The following is a 15802-nucleotide window of genomic DNA, read 5'->3' as shown; positions in this document are numbered from 1 at the left end:
TAAGTTTTATGATCTCTTTCCTTCTGCCTGATTTAGGCTCTTTCTGTTGATCCTTTTCTAAGGTCTTGAGCTGTGAGGTCAAATTGTTTATGTGCATCGTTTCTATCGACTTAAGATAGGCTTGCAGAGCTATAAATTTCCCCCTTAATACAGCTTTCGCTGCATCCCATAAGTTCTGGTAGTTTGTGTCTTCATTCTCATTTGTTTCCAGGTATCTTTTGATTTCATCCTTGACTTCGTTCCTGACCCACTCATTGTTCAGCATCGAGTTGTTTAATTTCCAGGTGTTTGATTTGGTTCTCCGTGTCTGTGTGTGATTCACTTCTATCCTCAGTGCATCATGGTCTGAAAAGATGGCTGATACTATTTCTATCTTCTTGATTCTGTTGAGGTGTGTTTTGTGTCCTAGCACATGGTCTATTTTGGAAAATGTTCTGTGCGCACTGGAGAAGAATGTGTATTCTTTCTTTTTGGGGTGTAAAGCCCTGTATAAGTCCATAAGCCCTTTCTCTTCTATTACTTCTTTCAAAGCCAATAATTCCTTGCTGGGTTTTGTTCGTGTTGATCTATCCAGAGGTGATAAGGCGATGTTGAAGTCTCCAAGTACTATTGTGTTGGTAGTGATGTCCTCCTTAAAATCTGTTAGTAGTTGTTTTAAATATTTAGCTGTTCCCTCATTAGGTGCGTATACATTTAAGAGTGTGATTTCTTCCTGTTGTACGTATCCCTTGATGAAGAGAAAATAGCCTTCACTGTCCCTTCTAATCTTTTTCAAGGTGAAATTAATGTTGTCAGATACTAGTATGGCCACCCCAGCTTTTTTGAGGGAGTTGTTTGCTTGCAGGATTGTATTCCATCCTTTGACTTTGAGTCTGTGTTTGCTCTGGCTGTTGAGGTGAGTTTCTTGTAGGCAGCAGAATGTTGGGTTCTGTCTCTGTATCCATTTTGCCACTCTGTGTCTCTTAACTGGTGAATTTAGACCGTTGACATTGAGAGAGAGAATGGTTATGGGGTTTTGTGTCATGTTTCTGTGCGGGTGTGTTGTGGTTGTAGGGTTTGTCTTTTCTTATAGTAGCCCCTTTAGGCCTTGCTTTAGGTTTGGTTTTGAGTCTATGAAGTTCCTGAGCTGCTGTTTATCTATAAAATAATGTACTGTTCCTTCGATTTTGAGGGAGAGTTTAGCCGGGTAGAGTATTCTTGGGGAAGCATTCATTTCCATGAGTTTTTTGACTATATCTCGCCACTGCCTTCGGGCTTGTAGGGTTTCCTCTGATAGGTCTGCTGTGAATCTAAGGGATGCTCCTTTGTATGTGATTTCCTTCTTTGCTCTTGCTGCTTGCAGTATTGTGTCTCTATCGGCAGTATCGATCATTCTAAGTATGATATGTCTTGGAGTGTTTTTGTTGGGGTCTCTTTTAGCTGGCACCCTTCGGGCTCCTTGAACCTGAATGGCTGCATTGTGCAGCTCTGGGAAGTTTTCAGCAATGATTTGTTTGACGGTATTTTTTTCGTTGGGATTGTTTCCCTGAGGTTCAGGTAGTCCCATAATTCTAATATTGTTCCTCTTGGAGTCATCTGCTAGGACTCTGATTCTCTGTAGAGCCATTTTGAGGTCCCTTGCCAGTGTTTGTTGTTGCGTGTTGGCTTGTTGCAGCTGATCTTCTAGGTCACTGATTCTCTCTTCAGCTGCGGTCATTCTATTTTTAAGAGAAGAAACTGAGTTTCTCATTTCATCTATGGAGTCTTTTAATCGTGACATTTCTGCTCTCATTTCTTCGCGTAATTTGTCGATTTTATCTGTGGTGTTGCTGGCTGTCTGTCTGACCGTTTCATTGAGTTGATTGAACATCTTGATGACTTCATATCTGAATTCTGTGTCAGAGAGATCCCTTAGGTGAGCTGTATCGACAGAATGTTCTGGATTGTTTTTGTTCTCCTCCGCTTGAGGTGGGGATTTTCTTTGTTTCTTCATATTGCTGAGTAAGTTGGGGACCAAATTCCTTGGGAACTAGGTTCCTTTGAATTAGTAAACACCCTGCGGCCGCGTAAGCGGCCGCCGGCCAGAAAATAGGCCACACCCACTCTGAAGCCACGCCCACTCTGAAGCCACGCCCACTTCTGAAGAGGCCACACCTCTACGGAAAACTGGGTTTGAGAGGAGAGGAGCGCCGCGTGACTGCCGGAGAGGGGACGGGGACGGCAGCCGCTCACGGGTGCGTTTCTCCAGGCGTCTGCTGGGATGCCTGAGGTCCCGAAGGGAGAGATGGAAGTCCCGGGGCCACACACCGGTGGCAGGTCTGACCTGGGTTTGAGAGGAGAGGAGCGCCGCGTGACTGCCGGAGAGGGGACGGGGACGGCAGCCGCTCACGGGTGCGTTTCTCCAGGCGTCTGCTGGGATGCCTGAGGTCCCGAAGGGAGAGATGGAAGTCCCGGGGCCACACACCGGTGGCAGGTCTGACCTGGGTTTGAGAGGAGAGGAGCGCCGCGTGACTGCCGGAGAGGGGACGGGGACGGCAGCCGCTCACGGGTGCGTTTCTCCAGGCGTCTGCTGGGATGCCTGAGGTCCCGAAGGGAGAGATGGAAGTCCCGGGGCCACACACCGGTGGCAGGTCTGACCTGGGTTTGAGAGGAGAGGAGCGCCGCGTGACTGCCGGAGAGGGGACGGGGACGGCAGCCGCTCACGGGTGCGTTTCTCCAGGCGTCTGCTGGGATGCCTGAGGTCCCGAAGGGAGAGATGGAAGTCCCGGGGCCACACACCGGTGGCAGGTCTGACCTGGGTTTGAGAGGAGAGGAGCGCCGCGTGACTGCCGGAGAGGGGACGGGGACGGCAGCCGCTCACGGGTGCGTTTCTCCAGGCGTCTGCTGGGATGCCTGAGGTCCCGAAGGGAGAGATGGAAGTCCCGGGGCCACACACCGGTGGCAGGTCTGACCTGGGTTTGAGAGGAGAGGAGCGCCGCGTGACTGCCGGAGAGGGGACGGGGACGGCAGCTCTACCCTGAGTTTTGATCCACTTCAAAAATGACTACTTGAGTTTTTCCCAAGAAATGTTTTTGGAAGGAAAAGTTTATTGAAACTCTGTGACTTAAGTTGTTTATCTAAAATGTAGTTACTAATAACTCTAAGAATAATAATGCATACATGAATACAATTTTTACATTTCATATGGTTTACATAGGAGGAAGTATAAAGAAAACATAATGAAAAATATGTATCACAGAACTGAAAAAGAAGTATATAGATATCAATGAAATCTGGGCTCTGTAGCAAGCAGCATAGTACAGTAAGTTATTGAGAGCAGACCCAAGCGTAAGCCCTGAATAACAGTGGATGTGGTCTCAAACAAAACCAAATAAAACAGTCCAATAAGGTTATTAATAAATTGTTCCACATATACAATATGAAAAGTATATTCTATTTTAGAAAAATATGCTAGCCAAAAAATGGAATAGAAGGTGATTTTTGAGTGCACACTGTACCAGTCCATCAAACAGAAAAGATTTACCAGTAACTACATAACAAAAAGAAAATAGGAATAAACGTGATTGTATTTCATAGTCAAGAAATGTTTTAAATGAGTAAAATACAGAAAAAAACTTTGTAGTTACAAAAAAAAATATTCTCATCAATACCTTTGAATATTAACCAGCAATCAACACCTGTTAAAATGGCATAGGATTTCACTTTATCAAACAAGAAACACAAAGACCATTTAAAAAGTGATCATAAAATATTACAAATTTACTTTCAACACCTAGATTAGAATTATCTTTATCAGTCAGGAAAAAGTTCTTCTCAATGTTTAATAATTGAGCACCAAAATCCAATAAAATATCTTTAATGTAGGAAAACTCAGAATTCACAAATATGACAAAAATGTGTAATTAGACATGTGAGACTTGATTTTTCTATGTCCTCTTAGGATCTAAAAACAGAAGTTGACTATTATCAAAATACTCTCATATTAGGAAGAAAAAATTACAAGAAATAACATTTGTAAAGATGACAAGCAGCTTTAACCTGGAACCTACTTACCACACAAATGAATCAATTCTCCTGATTCAAGTTAGAATAAACCATTTTTTAAAAATTTTAACAGGCTGCCTGTACGTGTACTTAAAAACCAGAACGTAATAAAAACATTGAAGATTTATTGTCTTCAACCCCCCTAGATAACCACTATTAGCTATATATGGGAAGCATCATCACAAAAGCTGTTTATATTCCAAATCGTCAAGTACCAAGTACTGTGTTCTAAGAGATAATAAGGAAAAAAGCCAGCAAGGATGGCTTTCTGATAAACTGCTTTTCCTACTGGTACTCTAATCAAGGCATAGTATACTTTCTAGTCCTGGCATTTTTTGAATTAAATTGCTTTGACTTGTTCTCAGTGTATTCATCTCAGCATATTTAATATATATTCTTTCTTTTTTGATTTTAAATCTTTGGTTCTCTTCAACATTCTGTCCAAACGTTTTCCCCTTCCTTGATAATCGCCTTCCATATTCTTTCTTTCTTTCTTTCTTTCTTTCTTTCTTTCTTTCTTTCTTTCTTTCTTTCTTTCTTTCCTATTTTATTCTCCCTCATATCGTCTTGGTTCTATTGGTCAATGTTTGAAGAAAGTGATCTCAAACTTTCTTACCTTTGAGGGCTTGCCTCTCTACCGCTCAGCACTCCACACTTTCCCCATGCCCCATATTTTCTTATTACCTGGTTTAAATAGAAAACTCAAAGATAAATGATTATTACTGTGTAATAGCACTATATTTAAAATACTGAAGTATAAATACAAGTGGAGAGACCATTACAGAGAAAACATGCTAGTATATATTAACAGTTTTCCACAGCATCTACATTTTCTGTTTCTGTCAAAATACTGTCTCTGATTTATATTTTTTCAATGGATATCATGTAAAATTCTCTATTAAAAACAAAAAGAAACACAGAGAATCAACACTCATACATATATATGTGTATTTGAGCTTGTAAACATTTCTAAAATATAATGTAATCAATGAGGAAAAGCACTTTGTATATGAGAGATCGAAAGCCAATGTCAAAAATCACACAGCAAATGTCCAAGTCAAGCTAAGATGAGGCTTATAAAATTCTACTTGAATACTTTCTTTCAGTACTACATGTTGTTTTTACTTGACTGCTAAGTTTAGGGAGGATATATCTAATAAAAAGCGTTGAAATGTATTATTCTTTACCTGCCATGGTCAGAGAAGAGGAAATACCGATGAAAGGTAGACGAGAAGAGGAGACGGTACGAGAGTACGTCTGAACACTGAAGCGGCTTAAGACCGAAAGTGTTCAGTACAGACGACTGCTCACTGGTGATTGGTCATTGGTCACTCGTCACTTGCCATGATGATTCAAATTTGTTTACAAGCAACTACATGGGACCCCCAAGATTCTACCAGTTGGTGGTTGGTTTGGTGGGAGAATGATGTCATAAAGTAGGCAGTTGAAAGGTAGAGGCTAGCCAATCAGGAGGTCAGAATCCCAAGAAGAAGACCGGATTGGATAGAGAGCGGGGTAGAATGAAGCAGGCTAGGGAGATGGAATCCTACAAGACGGTTATAACAGTTTCACCTTCGTCAGACTCTTTTGTTAGAAAAATGCTCCCATGATACTCAAGAGCTTAGCTATTTCATTAACACATCAAGAAAATTATGAAATAATCGTTTATATTGCACTGTTAAAGAAACAACATTTGGTATTACTAGTATATTTTATATAACGTTTAAAGCACAGCGGGTAGGGCATTTGCATTGCAGGAGGCCAATCCTGAATCCGATTCCTCTGCCTGGCAAGCTACCCAGAGTATCTTGTCCATATAGCAAAAGCTTGGCAAGCTAGCCATGACGTATTCGATAGGCCAAAACCAGTGGCAACAAGTCTCACAATTTCTTGTAAGATGTTACTGGAACCCGCTTGAGCAAATTGATGCATCGCGGGAGCATAGTGCTACAGTGCAATGATTGAAAAAAAAAATGGTGGTTTCTTTCAATATGACAACACTTACTATGATAAGTTGTAGATGAATCGAGATGTGTTAAAATGTAAATATAAAGGTAAAGGTAAAGGTAAATGCCCTCCCGTTGATCGTCGATTTGCTCGAGCGGGCCCAGTAACGTCTCCATTGGAGACTTTGTTGTTACTGTTTCTGGCATATCGAATACTCTCGGTAGCTTGCCAGGCTCTCCGAGAGGGGCGGAGGAATCAAACTCGGGTCGGCCATGTTGGCCGCTTGTAAGGCGAACGCCCTACCGCTTGTAAATGCACAGGTGTCTTATTTGTACAAAACAAACAGTTGTTCTCAGTTTAAAACTGTAGAAGATAAAGAAAAACGTATGCTCATTTGTGTCAAAATTTTAGAATCTGAAAGAAAAATTTAAAATTCAAATTACGTGATCAAAAAACAAGTAAAATCAACAAATTCTGGGAATTAATATGATAGGCAAAGTATGAATGTTTTTAATAAATTACTGCTGTGAAATAAATCAGTATTTAGCTAGTAAACTTGTATAGAAAAAATAAGCATCAACCATGATCATATAATCTGTATTGAAAGAAGTGTAAATGACTAGTAAACACAAGAGCAATTTCCTTTTTTAAATTTTTTTTTTGTTTCATTAGTGAAACACCATGAGGTACAGCTGTAGACTTACAAGTTGTTGTGCTTGGGTTTCAGTAATACAATGATCGGGTACCCATCCCAGCACCAGTGCCCATTCTCCACTCTAAACAATCCCAGTATCCCTCCCCACCCCCATCCCCATCCCACACTGCCTCTTTGGTAGGGCACTCCCTTTTGTTCTGTCTCTCCCTTTGGGTGCTGTGGTCTGCAGAAGAGACATTGGGTGGCAATCCTGTTCGGGCCTTAGACTACTTTCAGCAGGCATCTCCCTTCCTGGGCAGATCTTCCCAGCACCCTTTATTGTGTGCTCCCTTCTCTATCTGCGCTGCCTTTACCCCTAGAGAATGCAGTTGGCCTCTAAGCCATGGAGTGAACAACCTGATATTTATCAAAGCTGTTCTTGGTTGTTAGTCTCTTATTTTGTTACTTTATGTTACCCAGATGAATGCAACCTTTCTATGTCTGTCCCTCTCTTTCTGACTCATTTCGCTTAGCATACTATTTTCCATGTAGTACCACACAAGAGCAATTTTCAAGCTCACTAGTAGACAAAGAGCACAAATTAACATAAGAAATTAAAATTTCCCCACAAATTACAAATATTTAAAAATCAGGTAATATCTTTTCCTAAAGATGATCAATATATCCTAGATATATAAAAGAATCTAAGAAAAAGTATGCCATGAATGTATAAAATATATTCAGATAATTTATTTGATTGGACCCCAGACTTAGTATAGGGATTAAAGCAATTACCATGCACACAGTCAACCCAAATTAATGGCTGGTTCCACCAGGAATGACCCTTGAGCACAGAGTCAGAAGTCCCAAGCACCACATACTATGGCCCAAATACCCCACAAAAGCAGAAATATAATTTATCACTTATTACTATAAAATACAAATGTATTATAAAGTCCATTATAAAATGCATTATAATTTTTTAAAATGTATCACAATGTACAGATTTCTATACCACACATATCACTACTTAGACAATGTAAGTAAATACTATTTAAAAACCATCTTCTTGGTCAATAGCAAACTATCTAATAATTTTGGGGGCTTTCAAAAATTATACAGGAATTAGCACCCTTAACCTCTATGTTACTCAAGTATTAGTTATATGTTTTTCTTTTCTTCCTTTTTTGTGGCGAAGGGAGCGCACCCATATGTGCTCCGGGCTCACTTTTGACTCTGTATGCAGAGATCACTTCTGGAAGGCTCAGGATTCTGGGGATTGAACTCAGATTCGCTGCATACAAACCCTCTACAAATTGCACTATGTGGCCCATATGTTTCGTTTTAAATAACATTTTAATAAAACATTTTAAATAAATTTTTAAAAAACATTTTAATGAAATATTTCATTAAAAAGATTAATGTAGAGAAATACTCTTTTAATGATTAAAGTAAATTTAAAAATTAGAATAATACTTGGTAAAGCATAGGAACACAGCAGAAATATATGATGAAATACATGATGGTATATATCTTATTTGTAACTGTAACACATTGTCCTTTTCCATTTCAAGGATGAGATGAATCCATAGAGTAGATTCGTTCACTCACAATACTATATTCTCTCCTGGATGCTTTTTAAAACTACTTGCCAATGTGCCTGTTTCTAAACTTTTTGAGTAACATAGCCCTGTTTGCTATTGTTAGATCTTTCTCTTGTTTTATTTTTACTTTATGTTCCAATCTTAATAGTATCACCATCTACTCAGTCAACCTAGCTAAACCCTAAGGTTTCTGCCACTTTCTCCTGCACAAGTCTCTGCTTTCTGACAAAAGGGAGGACCTCGAAATGCTGACATAAATCTAATAACCAGGGCCGCAGGAGATAGTGTAGTGCTTATGGAACTTGTCTCACATGCTCTCAATTTGACTCCCAGCACCACCTGATTGCCAGAGTATCAAAGACTGTATAGCCTCAGAGGACCCCAAGCACCATGGACACGTTTTCTGAGAATTGCCTGTGGGGCCCCCACACCTCCTGAGCATTGCTTTAGATACTCTCTCAGCAACCAAAAAATATATAATGTCAGAGAAACATGTACTTGTCTTAAATAGGGACCCTCACTTTTGGTGAGTTTCACAAGGAAATATTGCATGAAAACGTAAATCAAAGATGAGGGAGACAGTGTAAATCATGTGAGTACAGATCATATATTTGGTGAAATGTGTTAAGATTCAGATGCCCTAGTCTTCGCACCAGGGATATTCCTTCAAAAACACCCCCATTTTACTGGAAGGGTGCTAGAACATTATATGACTGAAACTCAATTATGAGCAACCTTGTAAGTGTGTATTTCTTGATGATTCTAATTATTAAAGTAATTTTTTTAAATGCACCCATCAAAGTTACCTTTTTACCACTAAATGGGAAAGATACTTTCTAATACTTATCCTCACCAAAAGCTCAACAGAGTGTGACGATTGCCAAAAAATGTCCTCCCTTGCATTTTTGTCATGATACTTATTAATACTTAACTCTTCGTTTTTTTTCCCTCTTCTCATGCAAATCTTTAGTCTCCTCAAACATTATCCATTCAACATTGTTGCTCTTTGCCACTGCTTCTCTTGACTTCTTGTCCATGAACTGATTCTGAAACATAACATACCTGAAATTACAGTATTCATGCCAGAGACAAGCATTGATGTATCTTTCGGTTTAGCATTCTTCAAGCTATTGGCACACAGGTGAGTAACATTTTTTTTCCCTACTGAGAACACAAAAATAGATATGCTGGTTTTCAAAGTTCTATCAATAGTCTGAGCTACCAATTAAGGATATATATTTTTAAATTTTTATTGAATATCTGTGAGATAGACCATTACAAACTATTCATAATTTGCTTCCTGTCATACAACGATCCAACATGCTTCTCTCCACTAGTGTAAATTTCCCACCACCAATGTCCCTGGTTCCCTACAACATCCCCCAACATCCTACACCACCCCCAGCCTGTCTCTATGGCAGGCTCTTTAAATTCTTTCTCTCTCCTTTTAATTTTGTGCATTATTGTTCTCATACAGGTACTAAGAGGTCATCATGTTTGTTCAAGGAATTTAGTATTTTTATTGGGGGGGTCACATCCGGCGATGCTCAGGAGTTATTCCTGGCTCTGCACTCAGGAATTACTCCTGGCGGAGCTCAGGGAACCATATGGGATGCTGATATTCGAACCCGGGTCTGCCGCATGTAAGGCAAACATCCTACCCACTGTGCTATCGCTTCAGCCCCGGAATTGAGTATTTTTATCAGGAAGGTAAGGCTGGAGTTGCTTTGAGGTATGGACATGACTGCTGCGGCTTCCATAAGTACAGGGCAGTGAGGGTGGGCTGCCCATCCTGACTCAGAGAAAGCCTAGAGATTTCAGTCACAAAACCCGCATATCCGAAATTTCAGCTGTTATATTTCAGTGAAATCCATCCTGAGACAATGTAATGAGACTAGGGCATGGTGGAGATTTTGGTTTGTGGGAGCAAGTGGCTGCCCTGAGTTCTGGTTGCGTGGGCAACAAACTAACCTGCCTCCCTCCGATTTACCCTAGTATGTTCTACCGTGTGCAGGTCCAAGGTTAACTGTGACTTTTGATCTCTTTCAAGATTTATTTATGTGTCACTTATGCAAGACCAATACATTAGCTTGTATAGCTGAGCCAGGGGTGGTTTGTGAACATGACTCCCACATATCTTTTGGGAGTTTAATTTCTTGGAAAACTTAGTCCTGAGGTGTTGGGATCCAGCCAGAGGCACAGTGGAAATCTGGGGTTATCAGGCAGCATGATGGCACCATTAGACTGTAGATGCACTCAACTCGAGGGTGCAGGTTGACTTCCTTCAGGCACTGCACCCCCAGACTAACAAATATTCATTGAATTAATGAACGAATAATCAACATTTTCAAAATGTGTCACTTTATTGCATTTTAGAAGGGTAACTTCTAACAGGGAAATCATTTTCATGGTATAATCAAGACCTCCGGTTCATTCTTAACATATTTAATAAAAGCTACACATTTTGGAAAATCATACAAAGAAATTCTTTATATTATCTCTCTTCATAATCTACTTGTAAATTACTCAGATATCACCGTTTATACCACTGTTCTTAGCATAGAAATTTACAGATAGAAAATGTTTAGTAAAAATTCATTTTGGGGGCTGGAGCAATAAACAGGGTGTAGGACGTTTGCCTTGCACACAACCAAACTAAGTTCGATTCCCAGCATCCCATACGGTCCCTCGAGTACCGCCAGGAGTAATTCCTGAGTGCATGAACCAGGAATAACTCCTGAGCATCGCAGGGTGTGACCCAAAAAGAAAAAAATTCATTTTGGCACTTCTGTTGAATATAGTACTGGAAGTACTTGCAATAGGAGTTATATAAAAACAGATATTAAGGGCAGTCATGTAGGAAAAGTAGAAATCAGGCTCTCACTATTCACAGAAGATGTGATACTATATTTAGAGAATTCTAAAACCTCTACCAAAAAACTCCTAGAAACAATAGATTTATATGGTAAAGTTGCAGGCTATAAAATCAATACCCAAAAGTCTATGGCTTTTCTATATGCAAATAATGAGAGAGAAGAAAGTGACATGAAGAAAGCAACCCATTCACAGTCATGCCTCAGAAAATCAAGTATCTCAGAATCACCTTAACTAAGGAAGTGAAGGACCTATACAACAGAAAATAAGAGGACACGAAGAAATGGAAACATATCTCCTGCTTATGTATTGAGAGAATTAACATAGTCAAAATGACAATACTCCCCAAAGCATTGTAAAAATTCAATGTGATCCCTATAAAGATACCCATAATATGCTTCAAAGAAGTTTACAATCACTCCTGAAATTCATATGGAACAACAAACGCCCACGAATAGCTAAAGCAATTCTTGGGACAAAGACGATGGGAGGCCTCACCTTCCCCAACCTCAAACTCTACTACAAAGCGATAATAATTAAAACAGCATGGTACTGGAACAAAGGCAGAGCCGCCGACCAATGGAACATCATTGAATATACTGACACACACCTTCAAATATATGTTCATCTAATCTTTGATAAGGGAGCAAGAAATGTGAAGTGGAGCAAGAAAGACTTCTTTAACAAACGGTGCTGGAAAAACTGGACAGCGACATGCAATAAAATGGGCTCAAACCTCTACCTAACAGCAAGCACAAAAGTCAGATGAAAATGGGTCAAAGACCTCAACATCAGAACAGAATTCATCAGGTACATTGAAGACAAGGTGGGCAAAACCCTCCACGACATTGAAGCTAAAGGTATCTTCAAAGATAACATGCCACTGGCCAAAAAAGTGAAAACAGAGATGAACAAAGGGGACTATCTTAAATTAAGTAGCTTCTGCACCTCAAAGGAAACAGTGACCAGAATACAAAGACAATCTACAGAATGGGAAAGGATATTCACCCAATGCCTATGTAATAAGGGGTAGATATCAACAATATACAAGGCTCTGATTGAACTCTACAAGAAGAAATCATTCAACCCCATCAGAAAATGGGATAATGAAATGAACAGTAACTTTCCCAAAGAAGATACCAAATGGCCAAAAGGCACATGAAAAATGCTCTTCATCACTAATCATCAGGGAAATGCAGGTACAACCAACAAAGAGATATCACGTCACACCACTGAAACTGACCCACATCCAAAAGAACAAAAGCTACCGGTGTTGGTGTGGATGTGGGGAAAAAGGGACTCTCCTTCACTGCTGGTGGAAATGCGGACAGGTTCAGCCGTTTTGGAAAACAGTATGAACGGTTCTCCGAATACTAGAAATTGAGCTCCCATTTGACCCAGCAATATCACTCCTGGGAAGATAGCCTGGAGAGGCAAAAAAGTACAGCCGAAATGACATCTGCACTTGTATGTTCATTGCTGCACTGTTCACAATAGCCAAAATCTGGGAAAAAAAAAACCCTAGTGCCCAAGAACAGATGATTTGTTAATGACACTTTGTTTCATCTACACAGTGGAATTCTATGCAGCTGTTAGAAAATAAGAAGTCATGAAATTTGCATAAAGTGGATCAACATAGAAAGTGAAATGTGTCAGAAAGATATGGACAGACATCGAAAGATTGTACTCATCTGTGGAATATAAAGTAACAGAATAAGAGACTAATACCCAAGAATAGAGTGATAAGGACTAGGAGGTTTGCTCCAGGCCTTGGAAGCCAACATCACATGCTGGGGGGAAAGGCAGCTCAGATAGAGGCCAGAACACCAACTAAAGGGTATTTGGAGGACCCGCTCTGGGTGGGAGATGCATGCCAAAAGTAGGCCATAGAGCCATTCTTTCTGCCCCACCAAGATCACGATTTGACCCCCACAAGAGGCTATCCAGCACGACCACAATCCCAGAGGCACATGGATCCAATTCGGAACCCAGACGCTTTTGGCAGAAAAGTGACTAAACTATGCATTAAGCTACGGCACCATTCTCCCTCAGGTGGGAAAGGGTATTTGTCGCTTCTGCCTTTCTCCCCCCTGGCGGCACGATGCCCACCACCTCAGAGATTATTGGACAGCCAGGTATGAGCTAGGGTTACAGGGCAACTAAAGCCTCGTGGGATTGGGGGTGAGGGGTAAAACCAGCCCATTCGTCCTGCCAGCCAAGACCATGAGTTGCCCACCACGAGTGGCTCTCTGGCATGCCATGGCCCCAGAGAACAAAAGAGAATGCCCTGCCACAAAGGCATGTTTGGGGGCATGGTGGGAGGAATACTGGTATCATGCACCAGTTACATCTCCATTCGTCCTAGCCCTGAGATTTTAGCAAGTGCCACATTGGAGGTTTTTTCACGGTCAGGGAAATGAGATACTTCATTGTTACTGGGTTTTGGCATATAGAACACACCACGGGTAACTTGCCAGTCTCTGCCATGTAGGCAAGATACGCTTGGTAACCTGCCATGTTCTCCGAGAAAGAGAACTGGACAATATGAGTTGTTATCTTATCAACAAGATCCAGTATCTGGATCTTGGCCATTGATGGGATTACATGGCTCCAGAGGCAGTCCGTGGGTGTAACACTTAGCTACTGGAAGATGGGGGATCTGGATGGAGGAGGCCCATTCATGGTCCGAGCAGTCTTGAATATCTCAGCCCCGGGTCCCGCACACCTGGGTTCCTCTGCCAGTTCCTTCATGCATGAGGCTCCTTCAAGTGTGGTGAGAGTGGTCTTAAGCATAACTATGGCTGGTTGCAGAGGTCTTCAGCTGCCAGGTCTCTGCTCGGGGTGGTGAGGGAAACTCAACCCACCCCCTCCAAGGGGCCCCAGTGAGGAAAGCCAGGTGCGGCATCAGGAGACTGCCATTTCAGAGATATTTGGACTTAAATTTTGATCGAAAAGTACACATCATTCAAACAGTTGTATGTGCTTAGTAATAAAATATTACACACATGTTCAATCACCTAAGAAAGCCCATTCTGCTCAGAGAACTAGATTTTTAATTACAGGTCTGTTTTGCCCATGTGGAATGACTGAGAATCACTATGAGTAGATATAAAACTCACTATACACACAAAGATGCACACAGGTTACTTTGAGTCATCTGTGTTGTTAATGTGTCTGGGCCATTAAATTACATTGAGACCCTTTTTCTGTCCTTTACAGGAGCCTCATGAGTCTCACCTTCCCTTCAAGTTGAACTTGTAATAAAGTGGAATGAAATCATCAATATGCTTCTCACCTCTTCCTTCAGGAGAAAAATCCTACTTACTTTCAAGGTGGTCAAAGTGCGGACAACGCCATCCACCGTTTTCTGGAGATGTACACGGGACCGAGGTGAGAATAGCAAAAGGCGCCAGTTTAATTTTCTTAATGAAGATTTCAGGGAAGAGCATTAAACAACACTAATTCTCCATCTTCCAAAAGAATTATTTTGCAAAACTGATGCCCTGGGGGCTGGAGCGATAGCACAGCGCGTAGGGCGTTTGCCTTACAAGTGGCCAACATGGCTGACCCGAGTTCGATTCCTCCGCCCCTCTCGGAGAGCCCGGCAAGCTACCGAGAGTATTCGATATGCCAGACACAGTAACAACAAAGTCTCCAATGGAGACGTTACTGGGCCCGCTCGAGCAAATGGTAAAAGATAATATTGTAAAAACCATACTTTTCCTTCTGGGACATTAATGTTCTAAATTTATCACTTCAAGCTGCTTTGAAATACCTTCCTAGATTGGGAATCACTGTCTGCCATAGGAGTGAGTAAGGACAACACTCAAAGAAATCAGAAGAGAAAAATAGGGAAAAAAATCAACTCTTATACTCAGTTTGGCAACACATATACTAAAATTGAAATGATACAGAGATTAGCATGATCCTTACACAGAGATGACAGGCCAACTTGTAAAGTGTTCCATATTTTTGTTGCATTAAGAATTAACAGGGCTACTTTAAGCTAAGACAAGCCCCAAAAGTACTCCAAATTTCGACATAAAGATAGCAAAAATCCCTATCACAATGATCTCTCTCAATGTCAATGGACTAAATACACCAATTCAGAGGCACAGGATGGCAGGATGAAATAGAAAACTGAACCCAACATTCTGCTGCCTGCAAGAAATACATCTGAGCAATCAAAGCATCCATGGGCTAAAAGTAAAAGGCTGGAAAACAATTCTTCAAGAAAAGAACACCTCCAAAAAGCTGCAGTGGCAATACTAGTATCGGACCACATAAACTTCAGGCTAATGGTTATAAGAGACAGTGAAGGTCATTTCTTAATGATCATGGGATATGTACATCAGAAAGAACTCACCCTCCTCAATGTAGATGCTCCTAATGACAGACCAGCAAAATACGTAAAAACAACTTCTAATAGACTTAAAGAAAAACATTGATAGCAACACAATACTAGATGGAGATTTCAACAGTACTTTCTCACTTCTCAATAGATCAAACAGACAAAAACTCGGCAAGAAAATATTTTATTTGAGGGAAGTAATGAACAACCATTGGCTTAGAGAAGAAATCAAAGAGGAAATAAAAAGATTCCAGAAAAAATGACAACGAGGAACTACCAGAACTTGTGGGACAGAGCAAAAGCAGTTCTAAGAGGAAAGTTTATAGCTCCGCCAGAATTCAACTGGAAGAAAGAAAGGGCCTACAAAAA

General features: G+C 40.8%; 1 pseudogene; it reads left to right on the top strand.

Annotated features, from left to right (window-relative positions):
* Window positions 1-14959: 14959 nt before the first annotated feature.
* LOC130025797 (uncharacterized) lies at window positions 14960-15056 on the top strand (annotated as a pseudogene).
* The last annotated feature ends 746 nt before the right edge of the window (window positions 15057-15802 follow it).

This window comes from Sorex fumeus, unplaced genomic scaffold (assembly GCF_029834395.1).
Source record: "Sorex fumeus unplaced genomic scaffold, SorFum_2.1 ptg000032l, whole genome shotgun sequence".
NCBI lineage: Eukaryota > Metazoa > Chordata > Mammalia > Eulipotyphla > Soricidae > Sorex > Sorex fumeus.
This window is presented reverse-complemented; position numbering and strand designations above follow the sequence as displayed.